The sequence below is a fragment of the Camelus ferus genome, chromosome 29 (genome assembly GCF_009834535.1).
Source record: "Camelus ferus isolate YT-003-E chromosome 29, BCGSAC_Cfer_1.0, whole genome shotgun sequence".
In the NCBI taxonomy this organism is placed as follows: Eukaryota; Metazoa; Chordata; class Mammalia; order Artiodactyla; family Camelidae; genus Camelus; species Camelus ferus.
The window spans coordinates 8539642-8556112 of record NC_045724.1 but is presented as its reverse complement, the minus strand read 5'-3'; the positions used below and the strand labels follow the sequence as shown (position 1 = coordinate 8556112).

The window sequence follows — 16471 nt, the reverse complement described above, 5'->3', positions numbered from 1 at the left end:
ACTCTAAGATTCTTTCACTTCCCCCTACCAAGGAAGGCATAAAGTGTCAGAAAATATTTTAGACATTCTTTGCACTGAAAAAGAAGTAAACACAGCTGAACATATCTGTAGGCTAGAAAATTAGCATACAGGTTTTTTTGCTGTTGTTCATCACAGACGGTGTAATTTCAAACAAACAATAATAAAACAATGTGCAATCATTCTAAAGCAGGATCTACATTAATAATCCGTTAATTTTGAAAATATATTTATTACAAGTAGCTCTGAATTATAAAAATCTTTTGGCACAATAGATAACGGTATACTTTTATATTACCTAAACCTCTTCTATCTTGGTAGAAAGACATGGTTAGCTATTGTAATTGGTATGGACGGACATTCATTCCATAAATATTTAGGCTCTAACAGTCAAAGTATGTAACTGAGAAGAGCAGAGCCCAGTTCAAATGATAAACTGAATAAACTGGGGAAGACATAAACATAAGCAAAGCAGTTCCTTTATTGCATTATGCTTTATTTACTTTCAGACAGTATGTATCAATAAAGCCACAGGTGTCCAGTCTCCCACTAGGCTGTCACTGGAGGCTTGATCTTTCTGGCTTTTCAGTTTCTACAATAACATTATTCAAAAGATAAACTCATTTCACTTTTACTAACTAGGAAGTAATTTAATATGGCCAATTTGAATAATTCTTTCTGAAAATATATCTTTTATGACAAATCTGTTGCTTGGAGTGTTAGGTTTGAAAAATGACAATCTAAACCATTATTACTCGTTGTAAAATGGTGAAAAGCAAGTTCTAGCTGTACCAAACTGAAACCTTCCTTACTTCCAGTAATTCTCCCACTACAGGCCCAGACATAATCATGCCAATTCCAGCAGCAGAACATATGAACAGAGCAATCTGTTTAAAATAGTATTCCTGCTGGGAAAACACAGTAAGATAAGGGAAAAAAAAAAAACAACTCTACTGGAAGGAAAAAGCAAATAGCAAAAATAATGATCTTTAAAGTTAGAGACAGAGCACAACTCTCTTCAAAGATGAAAAGATGATACAGACAACTACTTATGTACAGCATTGGTGGAATATAATTCAGAATAAAGCACTCAAGAAAAGTCATAACTACTGTAATTGTTGTCAGTGGTAATAAAAAAAGTTTTTTTTTCTTCTGCAAACTAAAATCGTGGAATGTCTATTTATTGATACAGATAGCTTGTGTTTCACTGGCTTTTTCATTGCTGTAAATGTCATTAAAGTAGTGTGATCAAAAAAAAAAAAAAGAATCAGAGCAAATGCAAACCAAAATGCACTAGGTTCAATGTCAGGTGTGTTGGCAAGCCACTGTCATTACAAGTGACAACAGGACTGATGCTTTCTCACATCACCACATCCACAGCCCAGGTTGATTCTGTCAAGCACGGTGCTTTCCTCTCACAGCTCTACATTTCCACAATTTAACACATTCCAAGATAGATGAGATCAGAGGGCACACATATAACATCACCACCATGACCATCACTTTTCTTCTGCAGCTTTATACTCAACTTGAGTGTAAGCCTCCTGCAGGCAGGAACAGGGACTATTTTGTGAGCTCCCCATTCCATCTGCATTGCCTAATACAGTGCCTGGTCCGTGGAAGGTGCTGAATAAAGGTATGTTGAATGGTCAAATGAATGCTACTGCAAGTTGATAATATCTAATTCCTTTCAAGCATTTATAATATTTTTCAATAATAAAAACAGACAATTGGAAGGCCCTTAATAAACATTTATTCCAACTTTCCACTCAAATGAAAATCCTCTAACAACAGCAATAGCAACCTCTTTTGTGTCAAGTACTATGTTAAGTGCTATGCATACATTAAAAATTTAATACCAATATTTAAAAGGTAGATGTAATTATTTTCCTTCTACAAATGGGGAAATGAGTTGTATAAAGTTCATGATACACCTGAATGGCCCACAGCTAGCATGTGGTAAAACCAAGATTCTAATTGATGCTGGAAAATTTCAAATATCAAGCCAAATTAAGTTTGGCTGAGAGTAACAGAAAACTTCATAACGACAGTGGCTTAAACCCAAGGCTAATAGTTTAAACCCAAAGCAGCTGTGCTCCACAAAGTTTTCAGGAACCAAGACTCCTGCAGGTCACTGCTTTAACATACCTGTGCTGTGTCCTTTATCCCCAGATTCTATGGCAGTATCTCTCTTTAGGGAGAAAGATGAAGGAAGAATCAAAAACAGCAGTAAGGAATACCAGACAACTATGTCTTAAGGAAGGCTTTTGGAAACTGACACACTTGCTTACATCTCATTGACCAGAAGGTAGTCACTGTTACAGGTTGAATTGTGTCCCACAAAATTCGTATGTTGAAGTCCTAATCCTCAGCACCTCAGGATATGACCTCATTTAAAACTAGAGTCATTGAAGATGGGATTAGTTAAGATGAAGTCATACTGGAGTGGGGTGGGCCTTTGATCCAATATGACTGGTATCCTTATAAAATGAATGCCATGCACAGAGCCAGGCATGAACACAGGGGAAATACCAGGTGTAGATTAGAATTAAGCTGCATAAGCCAAGGAACTACGAGAAGCTAGGACAGAGGCCTGGGACAGATCTGTTCCTGGAAACTTCAGTGGGAGCATGGCCCAAGTGACATCTCTAGAACTCTGAGACCATGCACTTCTGCTGTTTAAGCCAATCAGTTTGTAGCACTTTGTCAAGATGCCCTAGCAAAGCAGCACAGTAACCTTTAAGGCGGTCAGGCAAAATTTGTTCTTTTGGCGCTATGTCTGGTTAAAATTTTGAAAAAGAAAGAAAATGACTTTTTAGGACAACAGGCAGTCTACCAAACTATGCTATAGTCTGAGAGGTAGTCTTAATACTCGGTACTCCATTGAATCTGTTGCTATTGATTATGAAATATATATCAGTACATTATATTTTGAACCATCTAGAAAGAAAAAATGCTGGCAATTCAATTATGATAGGTCATCTACTATAAGGTGCATCCTTATTTCAGAGATGTTAACTGTGAAAAAAAGAAATAGGCCACTTAGAATCAAAGAAATATAGTAAATGATCTATAGACAATTTAGTTACAATAGTAAGCACAGAAAATAAATTGTTCGCATGGGCTATAATTCAATATTTTACACTCTAGCTTTTAAAACAAAATGACTCATCTTACTACAGGATTAAAAAAAGTATATAAAAATAATCAGATACAAAGGATATAAAAATGTCAATATGAATATTGATATAAATATAAATATATAAAAATTAAACTGTTCTTTGGTTAATCTTGATAAAAATGCTTCCACTAGATTAGTGGAATGTAGTATTGGTGGTATATATTCTCTTTAAATCAAAGAAATACTTGGTATCAGTTATGCTTATTCTACAAAAAAAGGATTATTTTAGGTGGTGGTTTCCTGAAAGAAATGTAATACTCCTTTCTCTACCAAGTAAAAAATAATAGTAATTGGGAACAACAAAAAGAAGACCTAATAAGTGAGATTAAAAACTGTAAAATTACCAAATGCAGTAAAAATTTCCTTGTTAAAAATTTTGCTTTTATTTTCCTTTTCTCCATCAAATACAGTTCCATTTACTTGAATTATTCTTCTCATTATGTATTGGCTAAACTTCTTTAGAAGAAATGAGGATTTTTCACTTTAGTCCCACAGGGAAATTTTAATTGCATGTTGCCATGACAAGTTGAATTATTAAGACATATATTACAAGGTAATTCTACAACTTTCTAATTTTAGAGGGTCTTATCAAGAAAGTCACTTTCTTTAGATGTAACTGGGATCTAAAAAAAAAAAAAGCAAAGCATTCGTTTCACAATTAGCAACGAACAACGTAACAACGAGTTAACCTGCTCAACCAGGGGCAGAGAAAGGAAACCAGAGTCTCCCACTGTGCAAGCTTTGATGATTTTACATTTATGAACCCATAACTGAGCTTAATTCAGCAACTGACCTGTGAAACAGCACCAGTCATTAATATTAATAACTATTATAGTAATTAAAGTATTTCCCCGTAGTATTACAGAACACAATAAAAACAATTTGAGATTCAATTACAACAATAAACAGCTAAAACATTAGTAAAGATGTTAGCTAATACAGAGTTTAGAGTCTAAAAAGGGCATTTGCAAGGTAAGGAGTTGGGCTTCCTGTATGGATTGCTGGACACTCGCTTTAAGCAAAGTAGCCTCTGGGCATTTGCGGGGAGGTGGAGTCAAATGGTGATAATAATTTCAATAAAGGGAGGGGACAGAGAAACACCAAAATGGGCTTAGCAAAATGGAGATGGTAATTAATACACTCTAATAGTTTAAATTAAGTATTTGTAAAACAAAAGAAGATGAGATTAAAAACAAGGACACTGTTCTACACTTAGAACAACTTAAGAGCTCTAGACAGCAAGAGATTTATCTTCAGAAGAAATACATTTTATATTTAAAAAAACCTAAATCATAAAATTATTAGCGATGTTTTTATCCTTAAGACTTTGAGTCAAGAAAACTTAAAAAAAAAAAAAAAGAATTATTTTCTCCAATTTTTTAAATAACTAAATTCAGCTTTCAAAATCCCTAACAAAGAACCAACTCAGCAGAAGCTCTTCTGGCACCTGGCCTGTTGGTGAGCTTCTTCCTGCTTTCTGAGCAGTGCAATCCTAACTCCATTTTCTTTAAAGATCGTCTCAAATGCTAACTGTTCTGTGTGGCCTTTCTTGATCTCCATGAGGAGACAGTCTCTCTAGATGGTAATTTTACAACTGTGCTTAGTCTCCAAGATCAGATAAATGCCTGACTTACCTACACTCCAGACCAGGACCTGGCATACTTTTTCTATAAAGAATGACTATTTTAGGCTTCACCAGCCTTCTGGTCTCTTTCCCAGCTACTCAAATCTGCCATTTTAAGGTGAGAGCAATCATAGACAGTACACAATTGAAGGAGCACGGCTGTGTTCCAATAAAGCTTTATTTATGGACACTGAATTCTAAATTTCATGTAATTTTCACATGCCACACAGGATTTATTCTTCTTTTGATTTTGTTCTCAACCATTTAAAAATGTAAAAATCCTTTTTGACTCACCATCCATAGAAAAACAGGTAGCAGGCCAGATTTGGTCCACAAACCATGGCTTGCCAATCTATGTTCCAGTTTATGCATTTTGTGAGATGAGGCACCTCCTTGACTCATCTACACTGTCCCTGCAGTACTTCATAAGAGCTCCTATAAGTATTTGTCAAGGTGAATACTGGCATTATAGAGATAAGTTGCAGGCAACGGAAACAAAATCAAGTTCTATACTTCTGTCTACCTCCTCAGAATGTCTTTAAGCAGATCCCATCTTATTCTCTTTTATTCTCCTGTTCTTTTCCCTCAAGGAGTTACATAATTATGCATAAATACATAATTAGCTAATTATGTATTTATTTGTGAGTTTTCATGGTTATTACTATCACCTTTGTATATGCATCTCTATATATCATATTGGTTCTGTTTCTCTAGAGACTCCTGATAAAAACACCTCTCCATAACAAATCGTTTCTACTCCCTCTTAATGTTAAGAAGTTCAATTTCAGCCTGACTGATACTCCTTTATTAATGGCATTTCTTATATTTCTGGTGGTTCTTATAATGAGTCCTTGTCTATGCTGTTCTGTGGTTTCACTATGTCGTGACTAACTATGGATTCCTATATATGTATCCTGTCTAGCTCATGTGATGATTTCTGAATCTGAATTTGTACCTCTCATGAATTCTGAATAAAGGTTATCATTGTCTCTTTCTATCTTCTCTGGTCTCCTTTGAGAATTCCAATTAGACATGTGTTGTCTTCTTGTTCTCTTTTGGTATGCCATGTAAGCTGTTCTTCAAGGTTTCTATATACTAGCATTTCTGTGCTGCATTTACTTTGTTTTATTATTACTTTATGCATAATAATTTATTATCATTAGTTTATAACCTATCTTTTAGCTTATGATTTATCTTTTCTGCTATATCTTTTATCTAACCCATCAACTGAGGTTCTGATTTAAATTATTAAATTTTTCAGTTCTAAAAAAATATTCTCTATGTTCCACATGTTTCTCAGCCCTCATGGCATGAGTCACTTCCGAGAAGAATCTCAGATAAGTTTGTTTGCTGCCCTTCAGATGTCCCATAGCCTTAGTCAGAAAGAAAAACTTACATTGAGATGGCAGAGCCCTGCCATTCAATCAACCTGGTTATCTAAGTTGCTGGATAGAAGACAGTCACCTTAGAGTCTCCTCATCCTTGGCCAACTTTAAGGAAATAAAAGTAACATTTGTCACACATGATCTGTTTATTTTGCAACTGGAAATTTGTACCTCTTAATCTCCCTCACCTACTTTCTATCTTCCCCTCAACCCCCTCTCCTCTGAAATGTACAATGCAGGGAATATAGTTAATAATTAAGTAATATCTTTGTAGGGTGACAGATGATAACTAGACTAGTCCTGGTGATCATTTTGTAATGTATACAAATATCGAATTACTGTGCCCTGTAACAGGAATTAGCATAGTGCTGTAAGTCAATTATATGTCAAAAACAAACAAACTCATAGAAAAATAGACCAGATCTATGGTTACCAGAGTCAGGGGCTGAGGGGAGGTGGAATTGGAAGAAGGTAGTCAAAAGGTGCAAACTTGCATTTATAAGATAAGTAAATACTAGAGGTATAATGTACAACATGATAAAAATAGTTAACACTGTTGTATGTTATATATGAAAGTTAAGACCATAAATCGTAAGATTCTCATCACAAGAAAAAACTATTTTCTTCCTATTTTCTTTCAATTTTGTATCTATATAAGAGATGATGGTTAGTCACTAAATTTACTGTGGTAATTATTTCATGATGTTTCTGTATACCTTATACTTGTACAGTGCTAGATGTCAAATATATCTCAATAAACTAGAAGAAAAATAATAAAATAAAATAAATTTTAAAAGTAACATTTGTTGTTAGTGTTTCATTTTGCTGTGGCACGGCCTAGCTCATCCTGACTAACACAAATTTTGAATTCATTATTTTTCAATTCTATATGGTTATTTTTTATATCCTCTTATTCTTCAGTCACTTTTTTGAATATTCATTTTATCTTTTTCTTATTTTATACTCTAAAAGCAATAATTTTAATACTTGATGTCCTTAGGATTTAAATTTGTTGGTTGTTGTTTTCTCCTGCATATATCTGAAAATTTGTGGAGTTTTTTCAGCTGTATATTCATCTTTGATTAAATTTTGTCTATGGAAGAACATTAGGGGCCTGATTTAAGGATGATTCCCTCCAGAGAGGATTTTTACAGACTTCTGCTGCAGACAAGGCATCTCAGCAAACTGGGACAACTGTAATTTAATTCCTCAGCTTCATCAGGGTTCTCTGACCAGTAGTGTAGCAAGTAATATAAGGTAGAACTCTAAACCAGTGCGAGGCAAGCCTAAAACACACATCCTAAAGAGCCACTTAATCCGCCTGTCTGTAGCTGTGGGCAGAAGAAACAGACTTTCATGTCCATTTTCATTTCTGGTCAACAGCTTTTTTCATCCTGCCCTTTGACTGAGGGTATATCCCCTTAGAGGATCAATTTTTATGAAAATTCTCCTCTGACTTCCTCCAGCTCCATACGCCCAAACCTAACATCCTCATCCCAATTTAGCTGTTCCCTAAAATTCTAGGTTGCTGTATCATCATGTTCTCCCTCCCTGTGCCCCAAGAAATGCCCAGATTCCCTATTGGCTTGCAGTTTTGATTTCAGCTTTTAAATCTTTCTGTGTTATTAGGGAAAGAGGAGGTACTTAAAGATTTCTTTACCTACATGAGGACTCAGCTATGAATATAAAAATATATTTATTTTAGTTTATTTCATGCCTGTGTTTTTCAGAGGAAGATCTTGAAAGAAATAAACTATGTGTGTTTTTACATACAGCTATATTCCTACCACTTCATACAGTATGAACACAAAAATTTTTCTTAATAAATGTTATAGAATTGTTCAGATTGAAGAAAAATACAAAAATAAGACATATTAAATATTTTTAAATTTCTGAATGCTTTAAACATATAGAAAAATAAAGAGAATAATATAAAACAGCCAGGTTCTGACAACCCAGATATTAGAATGTTGATATTCTTCTGTATATGCTTCAATCTTCTTTTAGAGTAATACAATGTTGCCAAGACAAATAGCCTCCAATTAGAACTAATTGAAGAGCAGAGGATTCTTTTAATTAACATACCTTGACTCAAAATTAAATATTTTATACAATGCTTAGCACTGGAGATTTAAATCACTTATGTAGGTCAATAATGGAACTATGGCTTTCAGAGTAAAATTTTACTATGACTGTGTTATAGATGATTCATTCTTGTTCCATAAACATTTATCAAACACCTAGGGAAAAAATCTAGCAGTGAAAATAAAGAAGGGGAAGAAAATGCTCTAATTATGAGAAACCTTCTTTATTCCTTACTGACAATGTATGTCTAAAAAAAATGGACACATCTGTGTATGTTATCCCCTGCCTTTCACCTCTGTTTGGATTATTTATTAATTCTTGACAAAAAATCAATATATTGTGAATTCATTTATATATACTCAATATTAGAGAGATAAAATACAATAATGAAAGTACTATTACATAAAGGAGTACCTGATAGGACTATTATAGATACTTAGAGATGAGCTATGCCTCTCTCATTTCCTCTACTTTACTGTATAAGCAGATATAATACTATTTCTTCCATTATGAATTGAAATATTCTTAAATTTGTTGAAGAATTTCAATAAAGCCAATGAAAGGAATTATTAATCCCTTGGATAGTAGTGGGAAATGCACTATAATTGGTAGGCTTCGTATCAGACTTCTTGGAATTTCTCCAACTGCATTAGCAATTGGTCATCTTAATTACATGGTCCATTAGCTGAAATCTGCATCACAAAACTCCCATGCACAGTTCTTGCCAGCTCTGATCCATTCATTGTGAGGTCAAAGTTTCCTTGCTCATTGCAAAATGAAACTAGATATATTAAGTTAAAGTATTTCGAGCTCATTAAATATACAACCTCAAGTTAGTCACCATATCACATACAGAAAATAACTGCAGTTCTGGAGACAAGGCCTCCAATACTTCAAGCAAAAATATAATGTAAGGTAGTTCTGCAAAAGATCTATGTACATCTAAAAAAATTAAAAGAGCATATCAATCATTGAGCTTCCACTTTCTGTGTCTTATACCTATAACTGCCTACAATGTGACACAAATGTCTCGTCTAACTGATAATAATCATTAGTATATTTGTAAATAAAAAGCAGATTCAGAGTTGACATTATCACTGTCAGCAAGTATTAAGTCCAGAAGTATCCATGAAACCTTAACCAAAAGCCACCAGACAGAGTTTCTTTAAGCATAGTCCCTACTCAAAAGTGCTTAGACAACCAACTACTATGGAATGGATTTTTTCAACATTCATTCCTTCACCTAGTAAGATATTAACTTTTTAAAATTTATCTACAATGTGCTCCATGCTGGTGTCTCAGGATAAATAAAAGATACTCATTTCCTTTAAGACACTTCTGACCTAGCCCATTCTACGTAAATTTTCCAAGAAGAGTATAAATTTACAAAAAATATATTGTTTTCTATCACAGAGACCTAATTTCTCCATTTTCTTCCAAATCATGTAGTGGAAAACTTATTCAGATTCCTCACTAAGATCTAAGAACTATGTCTACACACTTCTTGAATCTCATCTAATTTATAAAAATAATGAAGCTAACCTAGAACATAGCATATGCTGAATTCAGGCTAGCATTGTTCTAAATCTTAAATATTCTTTCAAATCACCTATATGATAAGCCATCCTAGAGTTTTGTCCAGTACTGAAGCCATACATACTGATTTTACATCGCAGTCTCTAGCTTTGCCTCAATGAAAATGGGGACAGTAGGTGCCTGTCTCCTGTCTTCCTGTATTTTTTTTTTTTAGTTCCACTGAATCTTTAGAGATCACAGAAAATTTCAAGTGCATATGCAACTTCCTATAGTAGCTAAGCTCCAACTGTTCTGAGTGGGAAGAGCTGCTAAATTGTCTTTTACAGTCTTTTCACTCAACCATGATTTACATCAACGCTTATCCTAAACTTCTTCATCTAAAACCTATTCTCTTCAGCATGAAAATAAAATGAAGGTGCTTAAGCATGTTTACTTTTCTCAACTCTTTACATTACACTTGTGGATTTACTGTATAATCCTCATGCATTTAATAAAGTAGCAAAAACAAAAATACCTTTCTATTGTCCATACATTTTTCTCATTGTAGATTTCAGCATTCCTGATTCATCTTGTATCATTCAGTGTCACTCTAATATACATCCTTAGCTAAATATCATCTAGTACATCTCTTCTACCAATTTTTTTTTAAATCATGTTTTACTAAATTGCTATCTATACAGCCATATCTATCTTTATATATTATCTTCTTCATTTTCTTTTTCATTTGGATCAGTTACCATTATGGAGTCTGATATTCATTTTTGGAGGCTCCCAGCCTTTTAAACTTATCTGCCCTTTTAAAAGGTCAGGCAGTAGGATCAAATCTCTTATGGCAGAAGCTTAGAGATGCTATGACTTAAGTCAGATCATCTTATACAATCCTGGCTGTCTGGAAATGGAAATAAAACAGTTTCCTGGAAGGAACTGTGTAGATAGGACAAGCTCTATGGAGTTCAATCTAGTTTATAATCCTATTAGTCCCAAGGGAGACAGATAAAAGGACCATTAAAGCAGTGGAGATGTGTTCTGTAATTGTGATTGCACCCAGTCTCTGACAATAGCTACCTCCTTGTGGTCAGTGAAGAAGCTGCTATTGCCAAGAAGTTTCAGCAAAGGTGAGCTTTGGTAGTAGCAAAGATGAAGAGAACAAAACCGCATTTTGTATATTTCTTAAATTGTAGCTGAGTGTTACACAGTGTTATTGAAACAGGTTAGAAGTAACTGTAACAACCTTTTTCTACCCTGGAAGTTAGATAAGTCAGAAGTGGCAGAGGTAGTAATTTTAAAGACAATGCCAAAGAGCAGTGGGATGATGATGATAATGATGATGATTATCTAGTATCAGGACCATATCCCTAGGCTTATGTTGTCTGGGAACTACTTCCCATTGAAGAATTTTAACTTGCCTTTTATAGTATTTTGAGCACATGTCTGATTATGACCAGCATTTCCATTCACTAACAACTGAAAATTGGAAACTATAAAGAAACACAGCCCTTTCAAAAGGTCCCCATTATTCTCATATTAAAAAACATTTTCCTTCATTTTACAAGTTAGGTTGACAGTAGGTCTCATCATTCTACCTTCTCACTGATTAAACACAAATAGAAATTTTAGCAACAACTGTATTATGAAAAGTTGAAGTTTCAGGAAAAGAAATAAACATTATTTGAGCATTGGCTATGTACTACATACCTTTGTTTTTTCATGTATTAACGTTATTTAATCTTTCAGTATCTCAGATTTTACTTTTTGAATGCACTGATTCCCGCAGAGTATAAAATGCAGGACCAGAGCTACATGGCTGTCTCCACTGACAGTAACTAAGTCTTATCCTTGTTCTCGCCTGCTAAGTGATGGTTTGAGATTGACATCTTTCATTACTCCTACTTCCCCTTGTCTGGCTACCATGGTGGCAAAACACCTATTTACTTCCCTTTTATTTTCATCCACAGAGGACTCTTTGTTTAAAGACAGAGAGGGACAATACAGGGTTACTTGGCTTTTCTCCCTGCAGATCTGGTTCCATCTCTATACCTACCTCCCTCTACTTTTCTAACTAATACAGCTGCACCACAGAGGAAATTTCTGGTCTGGCTTCTAGGATCAGGACTCAGTTCTTCTCATTCACCACCATTCCAACACATCTCTGCTATATTCTTCTCAGGAATAGAAATTTGATTAAATATTATTAAAGAAATTAGTAGAAGAGATTTCCATAACTCAGGGCATGGACCTTTACTTCCAAAGTGCCTGTTTCCCTTTTGAGTTAGGTCCATAGCATCTAGCTCCTCTCATTTTAAAGTCTCTCCCTGCAACTTCTCTTACCCCCTCTCCCAATATGCTCCACTTCTACCATGGCCTTTTATATCTTTATTTTTTTCAAACGTGGATTAATTTTTCTCTTCCTATATATTGCATTCCAGAGTCATTATTTATACTGTCTTCAAGTTGACAAAAGGGCAGCAAATAAGAGATCCTCCTATTTGTTATCTGGATCAATCCTCCTTACAAAATGACTGTAAAGTGATTACATCACATTTTTTCTATTACATATTTAACACTTTTCAAATGCCTTTTATGCACAAGATTACATGTGATGTGTGAGGGAGATAGAAGTAATATACAATCTCTGAAAAATTGCTCTCCACCTATGAAGGCACTTACAGATAAACATATAATCAGGTGAATAAGACTTAGAAGGACATGTAGTCAGGTGCTACAAAGGGGTAATTAGGGCTTAAAAGATGGGAGATGAGAGTTCAAATAAGACATCAGTCAACTACAGAGCCCCAAACTGAACGTTCGACCAACAAAGTTACCCAGTTCTGGGTAGGAAAAATTCTTGAGGACTTACACTCAAAGAGCATGCCTAATGGAAGTAGACAATGCTGAGTCTTGCATCATCAAGCTCACCTATAAGATGCTCCTTGTGCTCCACCCTAGTGCTCAGCACAATCTCGCCTGGTTTCATATCCATGCTTTGCATTCCCATGCTGTATCCAGTCTTATTCCAGGCCCCATTTGTAATTATCTCATCCTCACTACCTTGCCCATTTTTATCCTCTTATCAGGTCATTCCCAACGTTTTCCATAACAATATTTTTTTTAGTTTTCCCCCATCTGGACATTGAATTTTCATTTTGAAGAGGTCTTGATAAAAATGCAAGATGCAGTTCATCCTCAGGGAAAAGTATCTCATCCTGCAATATTTTAAGCCACAATCCAAAGAGGCAAATTTTATGTCTCAATAAACTATACATGGCCAATCATCTTTCCCCATATTCTTCCTTCTCTTCCTAAACCCCAAGCTTTATGAGAAAAATGCCTCCTCTATTTCCAATACCTTCACTTTATTTCCTAAGGTAGCAGATATGTCTAGTATCTCCTGAGCCCCTATTTTCCCCCTATCACTTTTGTGTGTCATTGTACACATTCAGCAAGTATTCAAGTAAGTCTCTGATAGCAGTCCACAAATGATAAATGCTGGAGATGGTGTGGAGAAAAGGCAACCCTCCTACACTGTTGGTGGGAATGCAGTTCGATGCAGCCATTATGGGAAACAGCACAGAGATTCCTCAAAAGACTAAAAACAGACTTACCATATATCCAGCAATCCCACTCCTGGGCATATATCCAGACGGAACTTTAATTCAAAAAGACACCTGCACCCCAATGTTCATAACAGCACTATTTACAATAGCCAAGGGAGGGTATAGTTCAAGAGGCAGAGCACATGCTTAGCATGCATGAGGCCCTGGGTTCAATCCCCAGTACCTCTTCTAAAAATAAATAAATAACTAAACCCAGTTACCTCCCCCCAACAACTACAAGAGCCAAGACATGGAAATAACCTAAATGTCCATCAACAGATGACTGAATAAAGAAGTTGTGGTATATTTATACAATAGAATACTACTCAGCCATAAAAAAGAGTAAAATGCCATTTGCAGCAACATGGATAGATCTGGAGATTGTCATTCTAAGTGAAATAAGCCAGAAAGAGAAAGAAAAATACCATATGATATCACTTATATGTGAAATCTTAAAATAAAAAAAGACAAATGAACTTACTTGCAAAACAGAAACAGACTCTGAGACATAGAGAACAAACTTGTGGTTACAGGGGTGGGGGGTGAAGAGGGTGGGAGGGGATAAATTAGGAGTTAGAGATTTGCAGATACTAACTAATATATGTAGAATAGATAAATAAAAAGTTCATGCTGTACAGTGCAGGGAACTATATTCAATATCTTGTAATAACTTAATGTGAAAAAGAATATGAAAATGAATATATGTATATTCATGTATGACTGAAGCATTGTGCTGTATGCCAGAAATTGACACAATATGGTAAATGGACTATATTTCAATAAATAAATAAATATATATATATATAGTATATATATATATAGTGTATATATATATATATATAGTAGCTTCTGGAGATACTGTATATAAAAGATAACGTCAATGAGTCTGAGTCAGGTGGGGAAGGCTATGCAATATGATGCCCAGCAAGGATAATGGTGTCCTCAGGATGCTATAAAAACCCAGAGAACAGGCATCTACTGCTCAACTCTGTGGTGCAAGACACACGTGGAGGAAGCAGACACAGAAAAGGCCCCCAAGGGCATATAAGACTTGTGCTATCACTATTGCAATCAGTAGTGCTATCACCTTTCAAAATGTTTAAACTGGAAGCAAATAACTCCAACTTATTCCCCATCAAGTTCTGTGGATGCTGCCTCTTACCTCCTTAATATCACTTAAAAATTTCCAATTTTCACCGTCCCTCTGCCAGTATCTTAGTTACACTCCAGGCTTTCTCTGGAATCTTAAAATAGCCTCCTAGATGGTCCTCCTGATTGCAGAATCATCCCCTCCAATCTTGTACTCACTCTTTATTATTTGTTTTACTTTGATAAAATTCAAGACCTAAAACTCGTCAAAGGTTGCCAAATGCTCTGTAGATAAAGTAGAAACCCCTCAACATGTCTCAGCTTGTTCCTTTGAAGTCACACAGTGCAGTGGTTAAGAACATGGAGCCTAGAACCTCAGTCTGAATTCTGTCATCTAAAAGCTGTGGGTCTTGGGCAAGTACCTACTTTCTCTAAGCCTCCAAATTCTCATTTTTTTTAATGGGAATATCTCTTCATATGATTATGGTGAAGACCAAATAAGATACATCCTCTAATGTTCTTAGAATACTATCTGGCACACAGTAATAGAACAAAATATTAGCTGTGATTATTATCTCTCTCATTTCATCTTCCCTATTTCCCTTTCTATGCTTGTATATGACAAATCTCCTTGCTGTTCCTGTAAGTCACCATATTTTCCCATCTTTGTATCTTCCACATGCTCCTTTCTCTACCCTGATCTCCTTTCCCTGCCTTCCCCAAACTGCCTAATGTCAACTCATCTTTCAGTTCTATTATGGATGTCATTTTCTGTCTCCAAAATTCCCCAGTGGTGAGGGAGGTGTTTTTCCTATTGCTTTCCACCACTCCCTCATACATGTTATCCTAGTACTAATCACTCTGTTCTCCTTCATTGTATTATAAATTCCTTAAGGGCTTACAACCAACACCTAACACTTCCACTAGCTTATATAGTATAGCAGTTTTTGGCAGCAATCAATCTAATTTTCAATTGCATGTATAATTTTATTTGATCTGACCAGGAACTGTATCATCATCATAATTTTGAGAATAGCCAAGCTTTATAAATTGTGCTTTTTAAAAGATGTATTTCATTATGCAAACTCTGGGTCACGTTCACTTTTACCTCCACTCCTCATTGCTAGCAGCTAGAGGAATAACTTCTATAAAATAAATATTCAATATGTGTTAAGCATAAAGGAAACAAAACATCTTTCAATTCTGCAACTCTAAGAGTCTTTCTGTGTAAATGAAGCATGGAAAAATGAGTTTGGGACCCAATTTACTTTTCTACAAATGAATGTCGCTGGATCTTGTGCCTTTAATCTTGATGGTTTGTATTATTTTAAAGTGAACGTTAGAACAACAACAACAACAGCAAAAAACCCTAATGCATACAGCATTATTCAAAGAGAAATTCTGAAAGGAATAAAATCTGAGGATTAATGTCCTCAATATTCATTTCTGACAGCCTATGTTCAAGTTTAGGTTGTCTGGTCAACATTTGGGTCTGACTCGTAGTTTCCAAATCACAGTGTGTCGTGTTCTAAGTCAATTCCCTAGAAGAGATTTAGGGATAGCTTTACCACAGGTTTTCTCAATTAAAGATGCATCTAGCTCTTTGCCCACATCACCCACATCTGCTCATAAAAAATGGATAATGGAACACACATGTGCTGACTTGCGATTCATTTCAGCCTTTTGCAGGTGCAAATGCAAGTTTTAAGGTGCAAAGTGGAGCCACAAACGTTGTGGGCTTGTCCAGCTGAAATTCTAGGCTTTAATCGTGTCTAAATAACTCCTCAGGTGATGCAATCATGAGGTTTTGTTCACAAAAAGGGTGTAATAAATATTGTAGATTGAACTGGTGTATATTAACAGATGAAGCTACATTATTTAGAGAAAATGAAATCCAGCTAATTTTCACCAATCTGGCATTTGCTAAGGCAATCTTTTCATATACTAACCTAAAATTCAC

At 35.1% G+C, this 16471-nt stretch overlaps 1 long non-coding RNA gene across 5 annotated transcripts in view; it reads right to left on the bottom strand.

Moving 5' to 3' along the window:
• Window positions 1–16471, bottom strand: part of LOC116660499 — a 344375-nt gene that overhangs the window by 171139 nt on the left and 156765 nt on the right. The window lies entirely within an intron of this gene.